Raw genomic sequence first — 18,715 nt, forward strand, 5'->3', positions numbered from 1 at the left:
CAGAATTTCTGTTAATTGTAACAGAACCGAAGAACTCAAAAACATCACACTCCACTCAATTCTCCCGATCATGCGCAGGCGAGGCCTCCGTAAGTGCGAGGGAGACGACCATATTAAGATGAATCGCACACTCACTGGACTCTCGTTTCTCTCGCTCGCTCTCTATTTGAGCGCTAGGTACACCCCCGTCGCCTTTTCCGTTGTTCATCGCTGTATCTGCTTCACCTTTTGGTCCGGCAGGAGAGCGCGAGAGACAGAATTGAGTGATTTTTTGAGTGTGACCCACACTTTGGTGAACCGCGCCTGCGCAGAAAGGCAAAAAGTACCAAAATATCCCTAGAATTGCGCGCTCGCAGCCGAAATAGGCTCAAGCAGCGTTAACGGTGTGCAAGAGCTAGAGTGATTTTTCAAATATAGTACTCGCTAGAGATGGGAAAATGTTGATGACTCTGTGCCAAGCATCGAGAAGCGTGATGTTTTGAAAACTTCGATGTTCTTAGCAAGTAAACTTACATTTTTGTTAAGTAAACGTTCATTTTTAACATATCTGCTCGGTAAACTTTGATGTGTACCGTTTCTGTTGGGAAATCATTTGTCATCGATAGTTGGAAAACATCGATGACATTGTGCCAACATCGATAACTTGTGTTTTATCTCGCTCAAACGCGAAAAAACATCGATGATTCTTGTTTTATCTTGCTCAAACGGCGAAAAAAATTGGTGGTGTTCGGTTGTACGTCGCGCAAAGTCCCGCAAGTCCGCAGAGCAAAATATATCTCACAAAATCGCAAGTTTACAGATTCACTTCAGCTTACGGTGTGTAGCAGAACCACTTAAAAGTAACGACCGGAAGAAATTCAACAATACGCATTGCAAATGCAAGTCTAAAGTGTGCGCAGGCAAACGCAGTGTGAAAGGAAACAGCGAAGCACTGAATTGTTAATTAACGTGTAATAACAATCCGGCAAATAAACCACATACCGTATCCGATCTACAGCAGAAAAACGTGAGCACCTTTAAATCTAAATTTTAATTGTTTTTCGGACCCTTTTATAACGGCCCGCCGCGTGAATTTGTTCCGAAGCGGTGTTTTGTGTTTGATTAACAACAAATTAAGCATAATTAAAACGTTCTCTCTCTGCGTATTTCTCTGAATTTTACCCCAACCGGCGAAAAAGCCGTCGCGTGTTGCTGTCTGTGTTTCTCCGTGCTTGTGAGTGTGTGTGTACTGCATACAGCTTTTTAAACTTTGTGCAAAAAAAGAGGAAAGAACATAATAAGTCCAGCATCCACTCAAATTGATTTTTGTTCTCCTCCGTCGTTATTTTTCCTATTTGCCTTCTCGCGTTCTCCGCTCTTTGTTGTCATTGCCAATTCCCTTTGCGCCTGCATTCGCCGTGATACCCTGTAAATCTGTAAAAACGGCGAGGAATGTGATAAGCCGTCGTTGTTTTGGTGTCCGATTCGCCACCCTTATCGGGTGGAAGGGCCAGTTCTGCATTTTCGCTGCCCAATTCCAAAACCAGTCCCATTATGCTCTCTATACCCTGGCAAAAAAAAAACGCTTCGTTGTTTTACGCGCGTCTTTGCCTCAGTCGCTCTCGTTCTCTCGCGCCCTGAGCGCAAGTCGCTCTTTGCGCTCAATTGTTCAATTGCCAGACAAACTGGCTCTATTTGCACTGGTGTGCGTCCGTGTGCGTGGCGTCAGGCAGTGTTGCAAAGCGCCGCCCAGTTGGACTTAAAAATTCTAATTGGCGTGGGCAGCGGCTCAGGCAAAGCGCGCGTTTTCCTTTGCCTCGTTTCTTTGTTGTTGGTCTCCCACTCATGGCCTGGCTTGTTAGCCCTTAAATGAATTATTTACTTGTTTTGCATTTATAGAACAAACATATTTCGCCCCTTTCAAATCTATACCTGGTTTTTAAACATCATAAATTGGTAATTAATGAAAACCATCGACTTTCTGGATATGGGTAATTAAAAAATTAATTAAATATTTGGTTCGTAAATAATTTTCCAATTCATCTTGGTTTCTCATAGTTCACAAATCAAATATGTATATATGTATGTGATTTTATTATTATTCGTATTTCCGAAATAAAGTAATTGCTAGATGTTAAACAAACTTTTAATGAAGGCACAAGTCTTTCCCCCCATCAATTCAATCCTTAAGGCCATTATAAACAATCTAACACATCAACATCCAATATCTTTGAGTGCGTTTATGCCCTATAAGTGAAACTTTCTATGACTGGACTTGTGAGAATCAATTTTAGAAACCAGCCCTTTTCCCTTTTTTTCCGTTTAATCACTTCCGCGTCGTCAAACGTTTGACTCTGACTCGCAAAAAAGGCGTTGCCAGGGTCCTTTTTGATACATATATACATATATATATATATGAAATATAAGTCTTATCAGACCTTGCCAAGGCAACAAATTTATCCCAAGAAAACTTTTTGCAGCTTTACCGTTTTCATTGTTGTTTTTGTTGCTGCCTGCAGCTGGGGAAACTCAATTGTGATTACTTTTAAAGGCGAAACCGTCGCCGTCGCCGTCGTCGTCGCCTCGCTGCACTTGAAAACGGATTTGAATCTCCCATACACTGAGAATTTTGCATTGCAAAAACATAAAACCCATGTTCAACCAATAAAAAGTCTTTATGTGCCGAACTGGTTTTTAACGTGAGCGATAATGCTTGAAGTTTTATCTAAAAAGATTTAAAATCGATAAGATTAGATTTCAAATCTTCCTAATTTCTGACTGGTTTCTTTTTGTTATATAAACTAGACTCCGAATCTAAGACACCCTCTTCGGAAGCACGTTTTTTCCATTCTGAAAATATTTTAAAATCTAGTAAGAAAGATGAAATGCACTAACAAATGTTCCATTTCCTTAAATTAGTTAATTTTTGTATGTTTGTTAAAAAATATAACACACTGAAATCAAAATAATAATCGTAATCATAACAAAACTATTTTAGGAACGTCAAATTAATATAAACTATAACCAGAATGGTTACAGTTTGTTTTATTAAAACTGTTTAATGGATTTTCGGATATATGTGACTATACTTATAAAAGATCCTATAGTCTAAGGAACTTCGAAATAATTCAAAATCTGAACACTGATTTTAATGAGAAAATATAAAAATGAATTAAAAACTCGTAGTACTAGAAAGCAGAGTATTTGCTCTTTATCATCACTTTTTAGTTCTTGCAGCTTTTTTCAGTGCAGCGCACAACATCGCCCTTGTTTTCTTTGTTACTGCGGGGAAATATCAGTTACTATATTTACGAATGCGGGGGAGTAACTTTCTGGAGCTCAGCTCACAGCAATTATTCCAATCGGTTATTCATAGCAAACAATTATTGCTGAAATTACATTTTATGGCATTACACGAAATCTGCTGAGCCCATTATTTAACAGAAGTTCAATTTGACCCTATATAAATAACAAAAATTGTGTTTTGCAATAAATTAATTACTTACAACAGTTTTATTTTCATTCAGACTAAAGAAAAGTAAAAGTTAATTCATATTAAATAAATTAGCAACTGTATGTTAAAAGATTGATTTTGCACGTTTTAGATTAAATGGAGGAGGAGACATTGTTTAGGGGTTACTCCCTGAATAAAAGTTTTGAAGCGCAAGTTCTTTCAATTCTATGATGACATATAGTATTAGAAATTTTTGTAAACCCGATTTTAAGTATATTTTTGGTTAATTTTGAAACAAATTAGGCGACGTATATTAACTTTAAGGCAAGGGAAATGATTTAACTACCAACAAGTTTATTTGTTTGATTTTTAATTAAAAAGCTTCGTACTTACTTACCTAATTCAAATATTTACTATTGATCAAAAAGAATCTCTGTCTAGAGAACACGTTCGTTATTTGTATTTGTATATACTTACATGTAACTTAAAGTTTATTAAAGAAAATAAGAGGATATGTAGTTGCTACCAAGATGTTCATTTGTTCACATTTAAATCACATTTTTTTTTAGAGATTTATTTGAGAGAACAATGTGTAAATAAAATGCATTTTTACTGCAATTGTGGAAAGGCATCCAAGCTTCTTGCCTGGCTCCATCTCAACCAGTTTTCCTATACTTTCGTCCCCTTTCTCCTCGCTTTTGGGTCCGCTTTTCTTTGAGTCCACGGCTTTTGGTTGCTTCGCTTTACGCTTTTGTTGCAATTTCTTTTTAGGCATGTGTTTCCCACCTTCTCTGCAAATTTTTCGCACTCGGCCTGTTTTGTGCAATCGCTTTGTCGCCGTCGTCTTCGTCGTCTTCGTCGTCAACGTCATCAGCGTTTTGCCTTTTTTGTTGTGTGCATTTTCCTTGCCGTTTTCCATTTACTTTTCCCCAGTCGCTTCGCTCGTTCGTTCGTTCTGCTGCGTTGGATTTCAACCTGTCAAGGGGGCGCAAGGGGGCGGTGGGTGTTGGGGTGGTCCGCCTGCCCTGTGTAAGTGTGTGTGTGTGTGTGTGTGAGTATCTGTGTGTGCGTTGGCTGGGCTGCAGATTGAGGTCTGTACTTTGTTGCACTTTCTTGCCCGCCTGCATTTTCTAACTGGTTGGGCTAGAACCCATCGTCGCTAAGTCGTCGCTGCCGCTGCCGATGCCGATGCCGCTGTGAGTGCAGACTGCAGTCTGTAGGCCGTTGACTGCATTGAGTGGCGTCTCCTTCCTGCCCCGCCACTCCCCCTTACCAGCCCCTTTGCCGCCCCCCAAAAGCACCGCCTCTTATTGTTGACCCTGCGCGCCACTTATTTCGTTCCTCTTCGCCTGCATCTTCTGCTGCTGGTGCCAGTGCAGTGCATTTCTTTTGCTTCGAAGCCCCACCAGAGCCAAGCACTCAACCCGTTTGGTGGTGGCTACAGTTAGGGTACAGTGGGCACTCAGTGCGAGAACTTCTATTTCGGATCGTATTGGACGAGTACACTCAAATTTTGGCTTAGCTCTACTAACTTCACACCCAATTGTGCTACTAATTTGTTGGCTTTGTCGAAATTTAATTAAAATATTTACCTTATTTGCTTATTTTCCATGTTGAAACTTAACATGAACAACTCGTATGTTTAGAAAATTCATCGCAAATTTGTTTTGAATGCCACAAACAAATAGTTAATATCCAAATCAGATATTTGCTTCAAAAATTATTAAGAAAATATGTTGAAAACACGTCTTCGATAAATACTCCTGGCCGGCAGATGGCGCTACATCTTTATTACTTGTAGCGGCGCCATCTGAGGATGGAATATTCATTAAAAAACTGCTTAACAGAGTTATAGATCGGGGCAACCACTTTAATCAATATCCTTAGAATTTTGCAGATCAACATTAAATGACTATTCGTGATTTTATTTCCCATATAAATGTGCATAAAGTTAGCAGAACAACTTTTGAAATTTAAACTTTTTTCTTATCGACAATTTGCCGTTATTTATCCGTAAATTATTCGTGAAAGAAAAAAATTTGCCGCTCAATTTTTTAAAAAATTATGAGATGTTCTGCTAACTTGATATCAAGTTAGCAGAACATCTTACTAAACTTCAACTTTTCCAAAAAATTTTTAACTGGCAATTCCAAGCTAAAAAAATTTTGGAAAAGTTAAAGTTTAATAAGATGTTCTGCTAACTTGATATCAAGTTAGCAGAACAACTATGTTTTTTTAAAAAAAAATCCTTAAAACAGGAGCGGCAAATTTTTTTCTTTCACGAATAATTTACGGATAAATAACGGCAAATTGCCAGCTAAAAATTTTTTGGAAAAGTTGAAGTTTAGTAAGATGTTCTGCTAACTTGATATCAAGTTAGCAGAACATCTCATAATTTTTAAAAAAATTGAGCGGCAAATTTTTTTCTTTCACGAATAATCTACGGATAAATAACGGCAAATTGTCGATAAGAAAAAAGTTTAAATTTCAAAAGTTGTTCTGCTAACTTTATGCACATCCCATATAAGACTGCAAAAGCAAAGGACGCAACCCCAGCATGTTACTCTTCTTCAAGAGGGGTTTACTGCCATAAATCATTGCGTTGAAACGAAGGAGTTGTCTTAATGGTTTCAGACCATCAATTTTATGTTCTTTTCTGTGATGCCGGATGAATTAGCAAATACATTCCTTTCCTTTGGCAAAGACTTGTCATACCGAGTCCGTCCTGTTGTGCAGAAGTGGGCATAGGCTTTTTCTGTAAGGGCTTTTGGTTGGTGGTGCTGCTACCTCGCCACTTAACCGCTTTTCCGTCTTTTGGCTTTTGTCTTTTCACACTCTACACTGAAGGTATGGGGTTTGTAGGATGAGGAACGGTGTAGGTGTAGGTGTAGGTGTAGGAGCAACCACCTGACCTGCCAAGCAATTGGCATATGCCACCGAATGTCATTTAATCCACCCAGCCACCCACTCGAGTCGCCCGTTCTGCTCCGTTCTCTGGGCTGGTGAAATATGCAAGGCAAATGTAATCATTATTGATTTTGTGGTCTCTCTGGAACTGAGTACTGAGCCATTCCGGAAAGCAGGGGACTGACTGGGCATTCGCACACATTAGTATGTTAGATTATCCAAGCCGTTGCTGCTGAGGCTGCTTAAATATGCAAAACGTTGGCGATCCTTGCGGGCGGCAGAGGGTGGACGCGGGTGCACGGATGGGTGGGGGCGCCTAAAGAGACCAAGGACCCGTCACACACATTAGAAATTTAACAGGTTAATGTCCAAAGTCGTAAACGAGACCATTTATTTATGGCCACATCCCGTCATTTCCTCGACCCTCTTTCTCAGTCAGTCAGGTTTTCCTAATTTTCATAAAATATATGAGACCACCTCCACTCGAGTGTGTGCGTGTCGTGAACATAAAAATCTGTAAAACAAGCGCTTGCCTTGAGAGACCTTGAAGGGCTTTGATAATGACTGCTGCCTCTCTCTAACCGCCTCACCCCCTTTCGCTTCATCCCCGGCCCCTTTGTCACCCCCTTTGTCACCCCCTTTGTTGCCAGCATAAGCTTTATGTTGTTGAGCTCCTTTTGGGGGTTGGAGAAGCGCTCGTTTCTTTTTTCGGGCCAGCTGTCAGATTTGTCAAAGGATTGAAGGACTCGAGCGACTTGGGGCAGCTTGTGTGGCAGGAAGTTGCTTTGGCGGCACAGGAGCGCGGCGAGGAAATGCATGAAGTTGTGGGGAGGCGGTAAAAAGGATCTGGATTCGGAGGGAATGTATCTATCAATCTTCATAATTGCACGCGAAGGGTAGGGCTGGAGTTGCGCTTGTTCGCTGTATCTGCGGATGGCAAATACATAGCGCAGCCATTATTCACGGAGAGCAACAACTAGACGAATTTGGAGAGCATTTTTTTGTTAGTCTTTTAAATTGATTGTAAACGAGAACGAATTTTAACATTGAAAAGTGTAGCTAGGTTTATTATATATCTTCCCCATTATTGTTAGATTTTCTTTTGTTGTGCCAGAAATGTAAAGGTGATCTGGACTCTCTAAGGTGGCAGTCGTCATGTACGTATACAGCCGTGCATCATTTGCAATTATCTATGAACACATCCCGGATACATTTCTCCTCCACCGAAATGTATGTTTTTACTTGATAGTCAAGGAAGTATTTATCAATTCAAAATGATATCTGGTCAATCTGAAAAGTATTCGCAATCGGCTCAACCAGTTTGATTTGCATCTCGAAATGTGTATCTGCAGTGTGGAAAACCAGTTGGGTGGGCACATTAAGACCGAAAATAGCTGATATTTCATCAATTCTGTTGACAGTTGCAAAACGTATCGCAAGTTGCCTAAATTGCATCTAGTGAGACCACCCCGTCTGGAGAAGTGAAACACCAACCGATAGCCAGGCAATCGTGTTCGCCAATCAAAAACGCATTCGGATTTCAGGCCATCCTTTCCCTGTATCTTTCAGTTGCTATGCCGCATCTCGACTAGACATTCATCCAAGCGTCCACTTAATCAGTGGCGTGACCATTTCTAGGAACTTTTTTGAGCCCGGCACAGCAGCTGCCTCACCATGTTGTTGTTGCTAATTACCACACAGCCAAATAGCGAGCCGCAAAAAGGCAAAGCACCAGAAACTGCAATAAACATTGATTTTTCCAAAGACGTCGAAGCGGCTTTAGCCTCTTGTCCATATTGGTGTCGTCGCTGGGCCATATTTGGCCAAAGCAAAACGATTTTTCTTTCCCAAGAAAAGGCAAAAAAATTGCCCAATTTGTCGTAGACACATTGCTAAGATAACATTTAATTTTGCCGGTTGAAATCAATTAGCAACTGTAAACTGCATTGTTACCCTGATGCTAAATGTCAACCTATAAATTTCGCTCGCATTTTCTTCGTGCGAAATAATATATGTATCTCAAAGATACAGCGATATGGCAACAAATCTTAAGGCATGTCGGCAATTCGAACAATTCTAAACGGGTCGACATCTCGACAGAGACTTCGACCTGTTTATGCAAATCAGGCGAGAGGCAGAGAATATCTTGTTCGCAAATTTCTATACAAAAAGTTGATCAAAAATATACAAAAGCGCGAAAAAAATAAAAACATTTTTATTGAGTTAAACTGCCTGCAATGTGTGGGCTGGCCTATAAATGCTTTCAACGAGGAGAAAATACAATAGGGGCATGAGGCAAGTAGGGGCGAGCAAGCCAATTGCGGGGCGTATGCGATTATTAAGGCAATTTGATGATTAATACTTGTAGTTTGTAGTAATGGAAGCGTATCAGAGGTTGCGGATGATTGACATTGAAGGGAACCCTTAAGTTTTTCGTGTCTTGTTAACATTCCATTTTTTTTAAACTCAAAGGACAACAGATTTTATAATTTTAAATTTGTACTATACAAAGACTCAAATTTCTTACTGTTTGAAAGCTAACTAAATTCGTAAACGGTACGGTATACGCTCATTTGAAAACTTTATGACTAATGTGTGCACTATTCAAATACTTATGACAAAATGCAGTTAAACAGTTAAAAAAAAAACGTAAAAAACAAACACAAAAATCGTAATTTTATGTTTTGTTAACTTAACTTAAGAAGTAAACAAATTAAAATAAACGTTTAAAAAAATCATACAAATCCTAATTTTATGTCTTGTTTATTAACTTAATTAGGAAAAAAGGTGATAATTAATAAAAGCAACATTTTTTTGTTTGTTTGAAAACATTTTTTTTTCGGCACTGCCAGAAATGTGAGAATAACAGACCAAATCTAATAAGACCATATCTAAACTTGTTTTAATTTTGCACGAAACTTCAATGTTTTTAAACGTGCTCTCGCATTAGCTTTCTGTTGATACTCTCACCTAACCTTTTTTATTTTGACATTTAATGTTTTCGCTGATTTCGTGTAAACATTTTGTCCGGCAATTAATTATTTTAAACGTGACGCATAGCGAGAGAGCTAGCGCTCTCCAGCTTTGAGTTTGATAAACAATTATGATGGCTCTCTAAAAACGCCTTCTGTTTCTGTTTATTTGATTTTAAATGTTTTTTTTTTCGCTGTTGCTTTTTCGCTTTTGATCAAGTAAACTAAACGTGTGTGTGTGCCACAGTTGTTGGTTTTGCTTTTGTTTATGTGTCGGCATTTTCATTCATAGTCAGTCGGACAGTTTTAGATGATAAATCTTTTTATGCGAGGGGCAGCACGCGCTATTTTTTTTTATGTACTCATCGCGGTTGTATCTGTAGAGGAAAATGTGTGCTCTGTGTGTTATGGCATTATCATTAGCTCTTGGGACTTTTCGTTCTCTTCCTCAGGCAAGTTCATTAACTTTTAGATTGTGCGCGGGGGCAACAATTTGTCAAAAATTCTGTCTGACATGCGATTTTTTAATTATTATTTTATATACCCGTATTATGTGCACATAATTTCTGTTTATATTTTGTTTACTTCTTTCTCGCTTTCTGGCATTCTCCATCCAAGCTGACCCATATGCGTTCTGATCATTTCGTCTCCATACTTCGCTATTTATGCTTGACATGCGAGCTACCAAATAAAAGTTTGCCCAAGCAATTAAGAAGGCCCAGACAAAGTTGTGTCCGGTTTTAATTTTTGGAGTTGTCTTTGATTAGTTGCTGCTGCCCCACTTGACCAAATGATGGACACACTGACTGACTGGCTGACTGACTGACTGACTGACTGACTTGCTACCTGCTGAGCTGGTTTACTTTGGCTTTTAACATCTGTGTGTTTAGGGGTTAGCAGTACCAGTTCCGTTTCGTAGCCCAAGTGACGTCACAATGATTTAAAACCAGAAGAGTTTAGACTATGTTGAGCACCTGTCTACGAGATAACAACGGATTATGCCATTTAAGTCATAATTCGCATATTGTTTATGCAAATAGTGATGTGGGAAAAGCATATATACCCTGTTATTGAATCCAAGTCAAGGGTACATTAAGTACCGGTTCAATAAAACAAGCGTAGAAACCAACCGGACTTATTTTATCCTCTATTTATCAGCTTCCTTGTGCAAAAAGAGACAAAAGATTAAATCAGTCATTTTATTTGCATATCAAACTCGATTAAATTTTAAAGAAATACTGATGGGATTTTATGAAATTTAAGCAATCTTGTTCCCACAGTGCGCACTGTGTCTAGTAAGGAGTAATTTTCCGTTTCCTGGTCCAATCTAAACATTCCAAATGTGTTTTCCAACAGCTGGTTGCCAAAGTAACATAGCCGCAAGAGAAAAATCCAATAAATTCATCTTTTAGCGGCCAAGATTGTTTATCTTTCAGATACTTTCCTTAGCTCATATAGTTTTCCGTCTTAAAATTATTTACTTTGCTTGAGTTGCTATTAAATTGGAAGTTTGTGCCTGAGTTAATTTCATATGCAAATGTTTCCGGTGAAGATTCTAATTTATTTACTTGAATGATTTAAAACTATTTTGTTTTCCACTTGCTTAGAACCGTATACTCATTACATATTCTTTTTCTTCTCGTTTCAGGTACGTGTCCATGCATTGAATTTTGCGCCAAACAATTTTGAAAGCATTTCCCATTTCGTGTACGATTTTTTCCCCGCCCATTAAATGTCTGGCTGTGAATAGATTTCTGGGAATGAACTTTTTCCAGTAGCAGATGTTTCAGTAATTACGGCATTCAGTCTAGTTGGCTAGCAAGCGATTTAGCCATCAACAAATTAGGATTAATCATTGAAACAGAAGTAAGAGATTAAGAGGGAGAAAAAAGCATTGGGGTACTTTAATAGGGCAAATATCGCACAGAATTAAGATACCTTTTATTGTTGCAAATAACTAAGATCGTCAAGACTACTTTGTGCTTTTTCCTATATACCCGTTCATTGCTTGACTAGTCTTCTGGACTTTTATCTAAATCAATTACTTCTTTTGCCACCACAAATCTAGGGCATTAACTAGCAAAATCAATATTTGAACAATCGGGTTTTGGTTCCGAGGCAAACCCAAGAATAACTAACAATTTCCGCTCTAGAGAAAGGAAGTCGGTTATTTCCAATGCGGATTTCAGATCCCCTTTTTCAATCACATTCATTTGCGGTCGGTTCGGGAGCGGCATCTAAAAGCGGCGTATAAGCTTGATGACTGACAAATACGTATTAGAGAAATGTTTGAAAAATCTTTTTTTTTTTGGCGAGGAAAAAACTAGTTATTTCTGCAACTCTTCTGCCTGTTTTTTTCGTGTTTAAGAAAAGTTTTCCCCGCTCGGGCAGCTGGTGGTTATCTAGTAGCAAAAACTCGTATAATGGTCGAGAGACGTTCGTCTCTTTGTGATGCCTGGGCCACAGTCAGAGCCAGATTCAGAAAGTTTTCCATCATAATCTACTTAACTTTTGCTGCAATCAATTGCAGACTTTTGTAGCAGCGTTGTGCCGCTTCATTGCATTTTACACAGCCTCTCCAGTGGTTCTCCTCCCGTATCTGTGCCCAGATTTCTTTGTGTAGATACAAAACGAACTGAGAGATACTTTGCCTTTGCTTTTCGCATTCGTCGAGCGGGCCGTTAATAGAAAAGTTGTCAATGTTTTTTTTTAGTGGGCAGAAGGGGCGAGTGTCAGCCCGCTCTTATCTTATCAGTGCAAAGCGGGGGGAGGTAAAGTTGTAACATTCTGCTGCCTGTCTTTTGCATAGTCTGGGCTGAGGATGCATCTGCGTTTCGTCCGGCTTCAGATATAGATACAACAGCAGATACAACTGCATCAACAGCACCGGGTACGAGTTTATGCTATAAGTAAAAGCTATCTAAATACGAACACAAAGAGAGAGAGAGAGAAAGAGAGAGTACACACACAAAAGCTCGCAATATACGTAGATACAGCCCACAGGCGGCACATGTATTCTGTAGATACAATATCTTAAAGATGCATTGAAGCGTAATTGTTGTTACCTATCCCAACAGTCGCTCTCTTTCTCTCTCTCTCTCTTTCTTGTTTTCCCCTTGCGTGCAGGTCTTATTGAGCTTGTTAATATTATTGAACAAAAACAAGTAAAGCTATTGGTTTCGTCCAGCACCGAAGGTTACAGAGTATAAATCAAAGAAAGGGCAATGTTCTTTACAATGATTGTTCTTTAAACGCAACAAAGGGCAATGCATAAACGTTATATTGAATGCTGAAACACACGAGATTTCCTATTTTATTATAGTACATTTACAACATTTAAGAATTTTTGCATTTTATTTATTCTATCACATCCTCTAAAAAAAAAATCTTGTTTCTGAAGCTATTGCAGTCGACCTCTCTAAATGTTACTGGAATAGCTACTTTTACCATTTTTTAAATTATAAAATAATCATTTTGTTAAAGTAAATCGACGGCCAAGGAGAGCAACTTACTAGGTCCGGGATAAAGAGTTATATATCATTCGAAATGATTTCCCATACAGACTTATCAAACTAATTAACTTCCTCTGAAGCGGTCTTTTCGACTGACCTGCTTAGTCACCTTGGAGCAAAATGCCAACTCTAAATTGGACTGGGGATTCAAAGGCTTGAGTCAAGCCATGTTGAATCCTCAAGCCCCCTTAAGCCCTCGTCTTCCCCATTGTATCTAAGTATCTCGTTTTTCAAAATTGACACATGAGTCTGGGTACTATCAGACTCCATCTCCCTCTTGCATCGCTCTCTGTCTCTCTCTCTTTTCGATTTAGTTTGAGTTTAAGGCTTTGTGCTGCGCTGACTTCTGGCTAATTGTTTGCTGCTGTTTTGTTATTGCGTTGGCAGTATCTATCTGAGCGAGTAAGTGGATGTATCTGTGAGTATCGAGTATCTATTTGCCATCGTTCTGTTGTCTCGTTTGCGCACATAATTGTAATTGATAGTTTGACTTTTACAAAGCGAGGTAGAGAGAGTCAGAGAGTCGGATGCACTGTGCGAGTGCAATGTGCATTAGTTAAGGGCTCTGTTTACGGGCCCGCTTCTCTGTAGTTGCTTCTGTGACAGGGTAATCGGATAGCTACGAAAATAGTCCAGCCCAAAGACCTTCAGCTTGACTTGGGACGCAGTCGAATCGCTTGAACTGTGATATTTTCCGCATTAAACCTTTGCAAACCAGTTTTCCCACCACAATGGCAAACATTACTCATACGCCAAGTGGAACATTAGCACTTCTCTCGGGAGACTCTAGCTCAATTCTTCGCTAAATTATGTGCATTTCAAATGTGTGAGCAAGGAAAAAAGTTCATTCTCCTCTTCCTTATCCGTTTTGTTGTTATTCTATCGCAAACTCAATCAAATGGTTAAGTTCTCTTCTTATCCCGCTTGCTCACTGCACTGAAAACAACGTTTGTTTTCTGTGGACTCATTTCATTATAAATTTATTTAAAAGTTATAAAAAAAACACAAAATAATTTGTATTGTTTGTTCAAGATAAATAATATTTTTTTAATAAAACTCTTACTACCTTAAAGTATACGAGGGCAAGTAAATATAGTAAACTATATTATATTTCTGTCATCGTAGATGTTCGACTTTTCACGTCCTCCAGATATATACGTTTAGGTCAAAAAGTATAATATTTTTTCCAGTGCATTTGCAGCAAAATCTTTTTTGCATGTGTGTGTTTCTCGTTCCGTTGCTTACTTTTCCTCTCTTCCTTTTCTTGCTTTTTCCTCGGCTGTTGGTTGCTTGTGTTTTTTTTTTTGCGTATATCAAGCGTTCATTGCCCGCGATTTGCTGTGCCTGCTTTTTTCTTGCTTTTTTTGTTGTTTGTATGCTTTTAGCTTTGCTGCATTTTGATTTTATTTCTTTTTATTTTTAACGCACAGTTTGTTAATCTGCATTTTTTTGCCTCATTGTGGGGTTCTGTTTTTATTTTAAATTCGCATTATTTTGCATTCTGTTACGATGAAGTCAGATAAAAACGATAAGAGGGGGTGTTAAGTAGGTGTTGTGGGTTAGTAATTGATGCCCCCAAGGTCAAAGAGTTGACCTTCTTTTCAATAACTCTTTTGTGATGGTTTAAATCGATACCGATACGTGATAAATGTAGAAATAAATAATGTCGTATTTCGAAATCATAATTAGATTATGACAGAATAGTCAATTTATTTTTCATATATTGTTTGTTAGTGATGTAGTTTTTGTAGTAGGTAATCTATCTTCATAGATTGTAGGCATTTCCGATTAAAAGGAAATAGTTTCTGTTATCGTGTAATTATGACTGATTATAAAAATTAATTTCAAAAATTATTTACTAAAAAATTACAAAACAGTTGATCTTACTTAAACGTTTTAAAAATTCCTTAAAAAAATATTACTACCAACTAATAAACCAACTTACAAATAAAAAGGATTTTTTTTATTGTGTTTTTGCCAAAATGTGCGGCAAACGTCAGATGGCTCGAAAAAAGGATATAAATTGTCGTATCCTTTTCTTACTTGTTATAAATCTTAAAATGCTTCATGTTTTATTGGTTGGCTAGTGTATATTACTAATCGCATCGATTTAGGAAACCTTTTACTACACATTTATCGCAGTTGTATTCCACCCCACAACACTTTCCGATTGCTTATCAATTTATGGTCATAGACGCCGTTGTTGTTGCTATTGAGCGGCCAATTCTGTTCTTTCAGCCATTTAACAGTCGGTAAAGTCTGTATGAATGTGCAATTTTATATTTATAGAGCTCCGCATGTAAGGGCTTCATTTACTCGTGCTTTGTCTTGCTGCCGTATTAAATTTGCCGCTTTAATTTAACTTGAACGTAATCGAAAAATGGCTAGAAAGAGAGAGAGAGAAGCAAGCGAAACAAGCTGTTTCGCATTTTATTTTAAATTCTATTTTTATTCACTTGCCCATGCGTTTTGCTTTCCTCGCTTTGCTTTGTTTTTGCTGCCTTTTTGCATTCTTACTTTGGCCTGCCAACTATTTTTGTTTACTATTTACTTTGTGTTGTTGTCGCTCACTGTCCCCGCCGGCATTTGCAGGGGTGGCGGAGCGGAGATGAGGGCTTAGTGCGTTGATTTCCCGACCTAGCCGGCGACAATATTTGTTGTGCACTCGACGCTAAAGCCGCCAGGAGAGACAGGAGTGCGGCGCGGGGAGGAGAGCACCAGGATCCACAAAAGCGGTCGGCAGGGGCACGGGGAGCAGACAAAGGCCAATGGGAAGGCAGTCCGTCCGGCATTCCTAGCACTAGACTGAAGAAGCCTAGGCATTTTTGCGGTTACCGTGGGCCAGGCATCAGAAAAATATGAATGAAATAAATAAACACATCGGTATATGTTAATAAATTACGTGGGTACGAATAATACAAATTGGCATAATTTGTAAGTGTCATAAAAATCGAATTTCAGGAGAACTTATTGAGCTTTAAGGGATTACCTTGGTTTCCTCGTACAAAAAAGGCCTACTTTCAAAAATTTGTTTTCATATAAAAAATAAAATTTTAACATTTATTTATTTTAGAGTTACATATTCAACAAATATATTGTGAAATTAAAAAAAAAAAAAAGGTTCAAATTTAGGCAGTCGTTTTCGGAAGTATCTTCGGAAAAAAAATATCATCAACAGTAAATAAGCTAATCTACACGATATTGCAAGGTTTTTTTCCTTTTCCTATTTTAAAAGCTTAGTATTCAAATTTTGTTACACTATTCATACTTATTTATGTTACCATGTTCTCAAGATTTTGAAATTACATTGGAATAACAATTCCAATTAACAATCTACTTTATCGACTAAGATTTATATTTGACACAATTTTGTTGAGAGTCATAATTTAACTTCAACCGGGAATTACACCGCTATCCGCATTTCGACCACAAAAGCTTCCCACACCTGATTGTTTATGGTTATTATGGCCTCCACTGTGCCAGCTCTGGGTCTCCCCTTTGGGCTCCCCTTTGTGCTCCCCTTTAGCGCTACGCCAGTGCCTGGCTGCCAAATGAGTTTTGTAGTTGCTGCCGCTGTTGGGTTGCATGCCACTCGCAACGGCGCAAAAGTTCCTAGACCACTCAAAAAAAAAATAAAAAAATAAAAAAAAACACAAAATTTATATGCGCCGTCGCGCATGCAGTCGCTGCCTCAGTCGACGTCGAATGTTGACACGTACAACGAAGTCGCGCCTTGTATGGCTTTCAATGGCAAGCAGATTATTAATATTGCAAATGTGTGCGGAGAGCAGAGTGGCGATAGCAGCAAGCTGCGACTGAGCATCCGAGCCTATAAATGTGCCTTGGCATTAGGACTATGGGTTTATCTGCCTTTAAGATGGCCTATCAGGGTGGATTAGGCAAGTATTTCACATTTACGGTTGGAAAAGTCATACTAAACCGGTTATGAAGTGAACTACCTGAAGTCGAGCCCCCTTTTTAGCGATTTGAATAGCTCGATTGCGAAAAATAGTTCACTTTACGTTAAAGTTTCAAGTATATATGTAAGTCAGTTTAATTAATGTCAGTCTTGGACTAAAGGACTTTGATCGGTTTTATTTAATTCATACAATTTTTAATGTATAGTTTTGCATCTATCATTTAGCAAAAACTAGCCCAGTTTAATCTAATGAAAATGGTTGTAATGACACTTATATAGATATAGAAAATTTAAATTTACCAACCCAGTAATGTTATTTTTTTTCTCACAAAATTAAATATTTCTATTCAAATTTTTTACTTGAATAGTTTGAAAGGGTAAACCAAAAAGTGTATACGTTAGAAAAACTTTAAATTCCTTTTTTTGAGTTAATAATAATGAGATTTTAAAATGTATTTTTCTGAGCTTGAAACCAACATCCCCAACCTCAAAAACATGTGTGAAAGAATCTAAAGAAATCATTTTTAAGATTTTCTTCGCAACTGAGATTGCAGATGATCCGTTGATTACTAGAAATAATTGCAAATCTTTCGGAGAGACTGCGCTCCATCTCTGTCTCGCTTCTTCCTATTCTCAGAGCCGTAGGGCAACGTCATTATCAATATCAAAACTTCATCATCGACTTGGCAGAGAACGCATATCGCACATTGCACATTGCTCGTGGGCAACGTCGACATGCGCCTCTTTTGTCTGTTGACTTCCACTGGGTGCATCTGTGTGCATATATATGTACGTATATATGTATGTACATATACCGGGCATGGGCATACTCCACTCGGGTACGATATGTACATATCGGTGTATATATTGCGACTGTCTGCTGCGCTACAGAGTTGTATAGCAATTGAATATTTGCAAGAGATTTCCGTTCATTAAACCCGACAGCCAGCAGCCGCAGAAGCGGCATAGAAAGAGATGGGTATGCAGGGCGAGACAGAGAGGGGAGGACCACCGTAGGCGGACTTTTGGGCCTCGAGGGGGATCCGTTTAAGGGGAGGAGACGGAGGTAGAGACGGCAGCGGGCCCGGTACTTGCTGCTGCTGAATTTAATTTTTTATTTCATCCTCCCTCGAAGCGAAGAAGTAGATAAGCGAGCGAGATAGAGCGAGTGTGAGTGCGAGAACGAGAGAGACGGAGGCATAGAGCTTTGGCTATAATTAAATTCCTCTTTAAAGTTTCGCGCGTCGATTTTGTATGCATCAAGTGTGGATCAGAGGCATGATGATGCTGAACTCGGAAAACTTATTTCCCAGAAGTCTATTTATTGACAATACTTTTGCAAACTTCCAATATGTAAGGAACAATTTTGTGCTGATCCACATACTTATGGGTTACTAATGAGATTGCGATGGAAACACATATGCCCCACAAAGTCAGAAAGTTACGAAACAAAACTACTTTAAAGTTCATTTCTTTAATTGACCCAACCTTTTTCGAGGTCTGTCTGCAGCGAAGTACATTTACGAGTTTGCCAGGCAAGATTTCGCCCTCGCTTGTTTCCAGATGAAGTGGCCAAAAAGCTGTTAAAATTGATAAAAAGAGATTAGACCCTCCGCGACGGCCAACTTTAGCCCAGCGTTTCGAATGATGCGAACTACAACAGCAAGTTTACCCCGAAGGATTGCTTTGCTTGCATATTGATTGAAAGTTCATTATATCGCCTTCGCCGAAATGTATCCACCCATCAAAGTTGCAGCCACCCAACGCTGCTTCAAAGTTTGACACAAGTTGGGAAGCGCAACCGCAACTTAAAGTTGGGCTCGAAGTTTCTGGGGATTCTGCGGAGAACTCTTGAGCTTTCTTGCCCGCCCTCCAGCTCTTTTAGCAGTTCCTAATTGCTGCACGTTGCATGTTCTCGGGTTCATCTGGGGCATGTAAACTACTTCCACCAAACCAAACTCAGTCGAACTGA

The 18,715-nt window shown here is 38.8% G+C and overlaps 1 protein-coding gene across 18 annotated transcripts in view; it reads left to right on the top strand.

Moving 5' to 3' along the window:
- The first annotated feature begins 688 nt into the window (after nucleotides 1-688).
- The window catches only part of LOC108143208 (poly(rC)-binding protein 3), a 49,026-nt gene continuing 30,999 nt past the window's right edge, over nucleotides 689-18,715 (top strand). For 12 of the 18 annotated variants that reach the window (XM_017267477.2, XM_017267479.2, XM_017267480.2 and 9 more), the window contains exon 1: nucleotides 689-1,006. The gene's annotated coding sequence lies outside the window, so the exon portion shown is untranslated. The remainder of the gene's footprint in view (nucleotides 1,007-18,715) is intronic. The other 6 variants (XM_017267490.2, XM_017267491.2, XM_017267493.2 and 3 more) reach the window with 2 other exon arrangements.

Source organism: Drosophila elegans, unplaced genomic scaffold (assembly GCF_018152505.1).
Source record: "Drosophila elegans isolate 14027-0461.03 unplaced genomic scaffold, ASM1815250v1 contig_208, whole genome shotgun sequence".
Classification (NCBI taxonomy): Eukaryota; Metazoa; Arthropoda; class Insecta; order Diptera; family Drosophilidae; genus Drosophila; species Drosophila elegans.